The following is an 8,838-nucleotide window of genomic DNA, read 5'->3' on the forward strand; positions in this document are numbered from 1 at the left end:
GAAGGCAAAACGGAGCTTTAAGGAAACTGGTATCCACGCGATCGCATGGACGACGCGATCGCGTGCCAGAAGCAAAGAAGCAGCGACGCGGCCGCATGACTGACGCGACCGCGCGCCTTGAGTAGAACACCCACGACGCGGACGCGTGACTGACACGACCGCGTGGAAAGGAAAAGCTCCAGATGACGCGACCGCGTGACCCACGCGGACGCATGACAGAGGCCACGTATCAGAATTTACAGAATACGCCCCCAGCAATTTCTGAAGCCCTTTTTGGCCCAGATCCAAGTACAGAAAGCATAGATTAGAGGTTATAAAGTGGAGGAATGCATCCATTCAAAAAGAGAGCTCGCCAATTTCTAGTTTTCATGATTTAGATTTAGTTTAGAGAGAGATTCTCTCTCTCTCTCTCTCTTAGGATTTAGGACTTCTTCTTGTTTTGGGAGTAACTCTGGATCCAGGTTTTAATGTTCTTTTATTTCAATTTTACTTTTATTTATTTGATTCCAATATTTGAATTGATTATTATAATTTAAATTATGAATTATTCCATGTTACAGATTTCTATTTGAATTAATGATATTTAAGGTATTTTTCAGTTTATGATTGTTCTCTTTGATTTAAGTTGCCATTGCTTTCCATCTAAGGACACTTTTATTATTTCAGCAATTTACTTTTTCCCGTTTTGGTCTTGGTTAAGAAATCAGTGACTCAACATTATCGAACTCAGCATAATTGATAATCGTTATCTTGCTAATTAATTTGAACTTCAATAATCCCAACTTTTTCCTAGGAAATAAATAGGATTCGAAGGTCAAACTAATTAGTCCCTTGACTTACCTTTGCTTCATAGGTTAACTAAGTGGAATTAAGATACAACTTTCATTATTGTTGAGAGGGATAACTAAGTTGGACTTCTAATTTCCCTTATCTTGCCAAAAGTTGTTTTACGGTTATTATTTATTTTTAATTGCCATTTAATTCACTCGTCATTTAAATTACTTGCTTCTCACCTTCTAAATCCCGATTACAACCTTTATAACCAATAATAAGAACATACTTCCTCGCAGTTCCTTGAGAAGACGACCCGAGGTTTGAATACTCGGTTAACAATTTTTAAGGGGTTTGTTACTTGTGACACCTAAAATGTTTGTACGAAAGGGATTTTTGTCGGTTTAGAGACTATATCTACAACGCGACTATTTTTATGACATTCTTTACTGGCAGAAATCACGATCGTCAACACCAAACTTAAAATTTTTTAAATCAAAACGAAGAAAACAACTAAGAACAACTTGAAGGTCAAGATGAACACAAAGAACAACTTGAAGATTGATGCCAGGGCATTTTGGCCAGTTTCACTGACCTTTTCTTTACTGTTTTTAGGGTAGTTTCATGCATTTTCTTAGAAAATAAGCTCTTTTTGGGTAGATATTCACTTACATCTTGATTCAAGCATACATTGTGCTCTTTACATGATTTCATGAGGATTTTGCATGAATTTAATGACAAATTGGATTTTGCACTTCCCCTGACTTGGATTAGAACTTTGATGCACTTTATTGCTTGATTTCAGGACAAAAGAAGCAAGAAAGAACCACGTTAGCAGCCACGTTAATCTAACTAACGTGACCTCTAACGTGGAATGGGAGCTAACTTGCAAAGTTAATGAGAAAAGTAATCGCCAATAACGCCCTCGAAGCCATCATAGCCCACGTTAAGAGTCACGTTAACTTAGTTAACGTGAACTCTAACGTGGAAGAAGACAATAAGGCCAACGTTAGTGACACTCCCCTTTGTCACTAACGTTGGACCAAGCTCATAATTGGCCACGTTAGTTGCCACGTTAACTTAGTTAACGTGGCTTCTAACATTAAGAAGCAAAAGGGAAGCCAACGTTAGTGACATTCACCTTTGTCACTAACGTTGGCCAAGCTTCCATAAGCCACGTTAACTCCCACGTTAACTTAGTTACGTGGAAGCTAACATGGAGAGAGAAATTGTCGCCCACGTTAGTGACACTTACCTTTGTCACTAACGTTGGGGTGAACCACCAAGAGCCACCATGAGCAACGTTAACTCCCACGTTAACTTAGTTAACGTGGAAGCTAACGTGGATAAAGAGATGATGAGCCAACGTTAGTGACACTCACCTTTGTCACTAACGTTGGAGATGGCTAGCATGACTACGTTAGAAGCCACGTTAACTTAGTTAACGTGGCTCTTAAGCCAATCCTTCGAGAATGTTAGTGACACTTACCTTTGTCACTAACGTTCCAATGTGCCCTTATATCCTTCGAGAACGTTAGTGACACTTACCTTTGTCACTAACGTTCCAATGTGCCCCTATTTCTCACGTTAGAGTCCACGTTAACTAAGTTAACGTGGACTCTAACGTAGGGAAGGGGGAGGCTTAGCAACGTTATTGGGAAAGGTAAGTCCCAATAACGTGTGCGAAGGACCAAGAGGCAACGTTAGTGGTAACGTTTGTGCCACTAACGTTGAGGTTAACGTGGCTCATACTTGGGTGAGCAACGTTAGTGAAAAAGGTGATTGCCACTAACGTTCTCGAACCCACACTTTCACTTAACGTTAACACCACTAACGTCCTGAGCTAAAAGTCCCTGCCTACTTCACACTTTCTCTCTGCAAGCAAAGCTAAGTCCAATGATGAAGATAACTGCTTCAAACTCAGGATCCAAAAGCCCCTACCCAAGACTTGAAGAGCCAGCTAGAAGATCAGAAGAGTAGTATATATAGGAGTAACTTTGAATTAGTTTAGAGAGCTGGAAACTTTAGGGGGCCTTTGGCCTAGAATTACTCTCTATATTTTACTTTCTCTGCACTTCTAGTTTACTTTCAGCATGTATTCTCCATCTTTGTTTTCATTTTCCAGAGCTATGAACAACTAAACCCCTTTCATTGGGTTAGGGAGCTTTGTTGTAATTTGATGGATCAATTTTAGTTTTCATTCTCCTTCTTCTATCTTTTCTCTTGATTTTACTAGAAAGCTTTCGATCTTCATCCAATTGGGTAGTTCTCTTGGAAAAGAAGCTATTCATACTTGGATCTCTTCTGAACCTTGAAAGAGGAATGAAGGGATCATGCTAGAAATGCTTTCTCATGCTGGACCAAATTGGGTGTGGATGGATATGTGACTATAATCCTTCAAACACTTGATTTGGGAAATGCATGTGGTATAATCAGTGACCATACTTCATCTCTTCTCATGAGCAATTGACCAAGGAATTGGCTATTGATCAAGATTTGAGAGATTGAATTACAATGAATTGTAATTCGATCACTTAAGATTGCCAAGGAGATTAACGAATGCATTGATTGAGGAAGAGATGAAAATGAACTTGATCCGGAGAATGCAACATCTCCTGAGCCCAATGAACTCCTCATTTCTGATCTTTCCCATTCTCTTTAATTTCTGCCATTTACTTTTATGAGCAATTGCCCCATCCCCATTTAAGATTCTGCAATTTACTTTCCGCCATTTACATTCAGCTCTTTATTTCCAACATTTACTGTTTCCACTATTTACTTTTCCGCCATTTAATTTTTTGCAATTCCCAACTCAAATTCTGGTTCGCTCAACTAGAACATTCCTTTAATTAAAGTTGCTTGATCAATCAATCTCTGTGGGATTCGACCTCACTCTATTGTGAGTTTTTACTTGACGACGAATTCGGTACACTTGCCGAAGGAAATTTGTTGCAAGACAAGTTTTCCGCGTATCAAGTTTATGGCGCCATTGCCGGGGATTGATTTTGAATCAACAATGATTAAATTGGAGGATAACTAGATTGAGCATTTTTAGTTTGTTCGATTTAATTTTCTGTTTGAGTAATTTACTTTCAGTTTTAGTTAATTTCTTCCTCTCTCCCTACTTTTTCGTTTTTTTTCTTTTTTTAGTTATTTACAATTCAGTTCACTGACCCACTAACTGTTTAATATATTGCATCCCTCATACTAACAGTAATTCTAACAGAAATACTTCCTGCATATATTTTTCTTGCTTGTGCTTTGTTGGTTGTATGACAGGGAGAAGAAGCGTGGCTTCAACTTCCTTTGATTCAGAACCTGAGAGGACCTTCCTTAGATTAAGGAGGGAAGCAAGAGAAAAACGAGTAGTGGGTGCCGAGGAAGAGGAGGAATACTTTGAACCAAACATGGAAGAAAACATAGAAAACCATCATGAAGAAGAGGCTCACAACCATGGCAGAGAAGGTCGAGCAAATCATGCTGGTGACGAGAGAAGAGTTTTAGGCTCTTACATCAATCCAAACCCAGGAAACTGTGGAAGTAGCATTCAAAAGCCGACCATCCATGCCAATAATTTTAAACTAAAACCGCAGCTCATCACCCTTGTTCAGAACAACTGTTCGGAGGAGGAGGAGTCCAAGAAGACCCCAATCAACATCTAACCACCTTTCTGAGGATATGTGACATGGTGAAGTCTAATGGTGTTCATCCTGATGCCTATAGACTGCTCTTATTTCTATTCTCACTCAAGGATAAGGCAGCCAAGTGGCTGGAGTCTTTTCCGAAGGAGAGTTTGACAACTTGGGAAGATGTGGTGAACAAATTTTTAGCCAGATTCTATCCTTCCCAAAAAATCAACAGGCTGAGAGCTGAGGTCCAAACTTTTAGGCAACAAGATGGTGAGACTCTATATGAAGCATGGGAAAGGTTTAAGGACCTGACAAGGAGGTGTCCACCAGATATGTTCAATGAATGGGTGCAGCTACACATTTTCTATGAAGGCCTTTCTTATGAATCAAAGAAAGTAGTAGACCAATCATCTGAGGGATCTTTGAACAAGAAGAAGACCATTGAAGAAGCCATAGATGTCATTGAGACTGTAGCAGAAAATGGCTATTTCTATGCTTCTGAAAGAGGGAACACTAGAGGAGTGATGGAGCTAAACAATGTAGATGCTCTGCTGGCCCAAAATAAGCTCATTACCAAGCAGCTGGCTGACCTCACCAAGAATATGGAGAGGAACCAAGTAGCAGCAATCACCACTTCATCAGCAACCCAAGAAGGAGTGAATGAAGAAGTAGAGGATAGTCAGGAGCAAGCCAACTACATTGGGAATTCACCTAGGCAAAACCATGATCCATACTCCAAGACCTACAACTCTGGTTGGAGGAATCACCCAAACTTTGGGTGGGGGAATCAACAAGATCAAAGCCAAGATCAGAGACGTCACAACCCCAACAACAATGCAGCTCACCAACAATTCACACAGAGAACATATCAACACCACCATAACAACACCTCTTCACATCCATATCAAAACTAAAATAACACTCCTCATCCTTCCACTTCTAATCCCAATCACCCATCAATTGATGATAGACTCTCAAGGATTGAGAATCTACTTGAAGGCATAGGCAAAGAGATTCAAGACAACAAGGTGTTCAAGGAGGAAGTGCGAGCAAATTTTAAGAACCAGGGAGACACCATCAAGAGGTTGGAATCTCAAGTAGGGTATCTCTCTGAGCAGATTCCCAAACATATAGATGGATTCCCAAGTGACATAGAGAAAAATCTGAGAGGAGAAACAAAGAAAGTAAGATGGGAAGATTGCAAGATGGTCACTATAAGTGATAAGGAGACTGAGGACAAGCCAAACAAGCCGTCAGAACAACCTGGAGATACCTCAGCAGAGGAGAAGGAAAAAGATCACCAAGAACCAAAAATCTCACAACAGGAGCTGCTGAGACTCTATGCACCCTTTCCTCAACTACTCAATGGTGCTGTGGAGAAGAGAATATACTCAAGATTTCTTGATTTATTTGCATCTCTGCATGTAAACATACCATTCATCAAGACCATCTAACAAATGCCTGCATACATCAAGTATATGAAGGAACTGCTTCCCAGGAAAAGCTCACTCAAGGGAGGCCAAACTATAGTGATGAACAAGGAGTGCAGCGCCCTCATTCAACCAGAGTTGCCTACAAAAAGAAAGGACCCAGGGAGTTTTCACATACCCTGTGCCATAGGAGAAACAATGTTTGATAGAGCACTCTGCGATTTGGGAGCAAGCATCAACTTAATGCCCTTGTCCCTTGTGAAGAGGTTGCAGATCAATGAGATAATGCCCACAGATGTAGTCATCAGGCTGGCTGACAAAACTCAAAAACAAGCAATAGGAGTGGTGGAAAATGTGTTGGTAAAGGTTGGGAAATACTTCCTCCCAGCAGACTTTGTCATATTGGACATGGAAGAGAGTCACGCTCACCCAATCATATTGGGAAGACCATTCCTAGCTACAGCCAGAGCACTCATAGATGTGGAGCGAGGGGAGCTAATTTTGAGGATCCATGATGAACAGCTCGCCTTCACTGTTTTCAAACACTCATAAGAAACAGATCAAGAGAACAAGGAACCAAGGAAGGATCACAGTGAGATACTGAAGGAAGAGATGAGTACTGAAGAACAACAAGCTCATCCGGAGATTCCCTTGGTTGATGGACAAGGAAACAAGCAGCTGTCACAGCTCAAGGAAAAGCTGAAGGAACCTAAACCACCAGAGGCATGTGAAGACAACATCAAAATCCCTTTAGAAGAAGAGGCCACAAAGAGTAAGACAACATCACAAGGAACAAAGAAGAAGGTACCAAGGAGGTGGAGGAACAAAAAGATCCCTACAGAGGACTTCTCTCCAGGGATAAAGTGATCTCAGCTTACTTCCCAGATATCCCCCCTGATCTCCCCACTGTGCCATCTCAGCTACCTAAGGTCTTCGCTATTAACAGAGTTCTCTCCTTGGAACATGTAGAGATCATTGATACAACTACTGGATATAGGGCTACTGCCAGAGGAGAAGACTTAAAGCACTATCGACCTCCCTGATGAAGGCGAAACGTCAAGCTAGTGACTCTAAAGAAGTGCTTCATGGGAGGCAACTGTTTTATATGATTTTAAAAAATAGTTAATAAGTCAATTTTTATGAATTTCAACCCAAACTTGACTAACACTTGGTGAAATCCTTGTTATTCAGTATATAGTGAAGAACAAGTTTGGTGTTCAAAGCATGCCAAGAAAGCATGAATGCAACTCAGCGCATGCTAGTCTTGGAGCTTTGAACAAAGACTTTTTCATCACAGTGCTCCAAACTAAGTTTGGTGTCACCCAAGGTGCCACGAATATGCATATAAGGATACACAGTTAGTTAGTTAGTTGATGTTCATGAATAAACAATCTAATCATTTTTCTTTATTATTCTAGCCGTAAAGTTTAAATTTTTTTTATGATATTGATTTTTTTTATTCTATTTTTATAGGGAAAAGGAAAGAAGCATTGAAGAGGATTGATTGGATAATTAAATGAAGAAGGTTTGGACACCACAAAAGGAGGATACAACACACGTGCCCCAAAGGGGAATGCATTGGAAAATGTTGCCATGCAATATTGAAGAAAGGAGACCCTTGAAGACCGAACCAATAGCCCTCATAAAGATGAGGATCCTTGTGCTCATGATCTGCAAAACCCCATCCGTCCATCCAACAACCACCATATCAATCCATACCTTTCATCCCCTCATCATCTCCCTATATAAGTGAGTCCTAGTGCGTACTTACCCCTCACACTCAAATTCCCACTCTCCACACTTCACACTTCCGGCATCCAAAATTCCTTCATCACACCTCGTCCTAACCAACCAAATTCCTCATTTATCCGTACCTTCTAATCTCCTCACACAGCAACTCAAATTCATGGCATCATCAAGCTCCAAGAGGCAAAAGAGGAAGGAACCAATGGAGTGCATTCTTTTCGATGAAAAGAGATTCAAAACCGCGTTCCATGAACAAGAATTTGAGCGGATAAAGCTCAAAAAGATACTGCCCGAGTTAACCTTCCAAATCAATGAAGACGAGTGCCCACAGATCCGGGAGAAAATTGAACAAAGAGGGTGGCAAAGGCTCACGAATCCAGAGGGGAAGATCAATGCAAACCTCATCAAAGAGTTCTATGCAAATGTGGTTAGAGAAGACAAAGCCAAGGCCCCAACCTTCAAAAGCTATGTAAGAGGAAAGGATGTGGACTTCAGCCCAAATGCTATAACAAGAACTCTTCACCTGAAATCACCACATTTTGATGAGCTCAGTTATCATGCAAGGATAAATAAGAGCTCTGACAATGATGAGCTCACAGAAATCATGACTGATATCTGTGTTATAGCAGCTGACTGGGAGAGGTATGCAGATGGGAGACCCCGATTCATCAAGAGGGGAGACCTTAGTCCGGATGCCAAGGGATGGTTTGAACTCGTAAGGAGGTCTATCCTCCCAGCTGCAAATAATTCAGAGGTCAATATCAATCGAGCGACTATGGTACATTGCCTAGTACAGGGTGGAGAAATCAATGTGCATGAACTCATAGCTGAGGGGATTCAAGAGTCAGCTGAGAAGGTTGATCCGGGTGCCAGGCTTTGGTACCCCAACACTATTCTCAGATTGTGTACAAGAGCCAAGGTAGTCTTCGAGGATAGCAATCCAGACTGGGTGAATCCTGGGAGGCTAGTTACACTCCAGCGTCTGATCTATACTACTCCCGCCCAACAACAAAGAAGACCCCAAATAGGAAAGCAAAAAGCGAAAGAAGGAGCTCATCAAGAGGAATCTCATCAGGAAGAATATCAACAAGAAGAACATCATGACCCAGCCAACTTGAATATGAATCACCTTCTAAGAGCCATTGAAGATTTGGGGATGAGACATATGGAAGGACAAGAGCAAATACTAAACCTTCAGTCCAACTGGATGAGCCAACAAGAAGAGTGGCAGAAACAACAAATGGAGCAGCAACAGGAACACT

The 8,838-nt window shown here is 41.0% G+C and overlaps 1 non-coding gene across 1 annotated transcript; it reads right to left on the minus strand.

Annotated features, from left to right (window-relative positions):
• Positions 1–4,630: 4,630 nt before the first annotated feature.
• LOC148568733 (small nucleolar RNA R71) lies at positions 4,631–4,737 on the minus strand. The gene has a single exon (XR_015882606.1). It is a non-coding gene; the product is annotated as a small nucleolar RNA R71 (small nucleolar RNA).
• Between the last annotated feature and the right edge of the window lie 4,101 nt (positions 4,738–8,838).

Source organism: Arachis ipaensis, chromosome B4, assembly GCF_059453495.1.
Source record: "Arachis ipaensis isolate K30076 ecotype BB chromosome B4, ASM5945349v1, whole genome shotgun sequence".
NCBI lineage: Eukaryota > Viridiplantae > Streptophyta > Magnoliopsida > Fabales > Fabaceae > Arachis > Arachis ipaensis.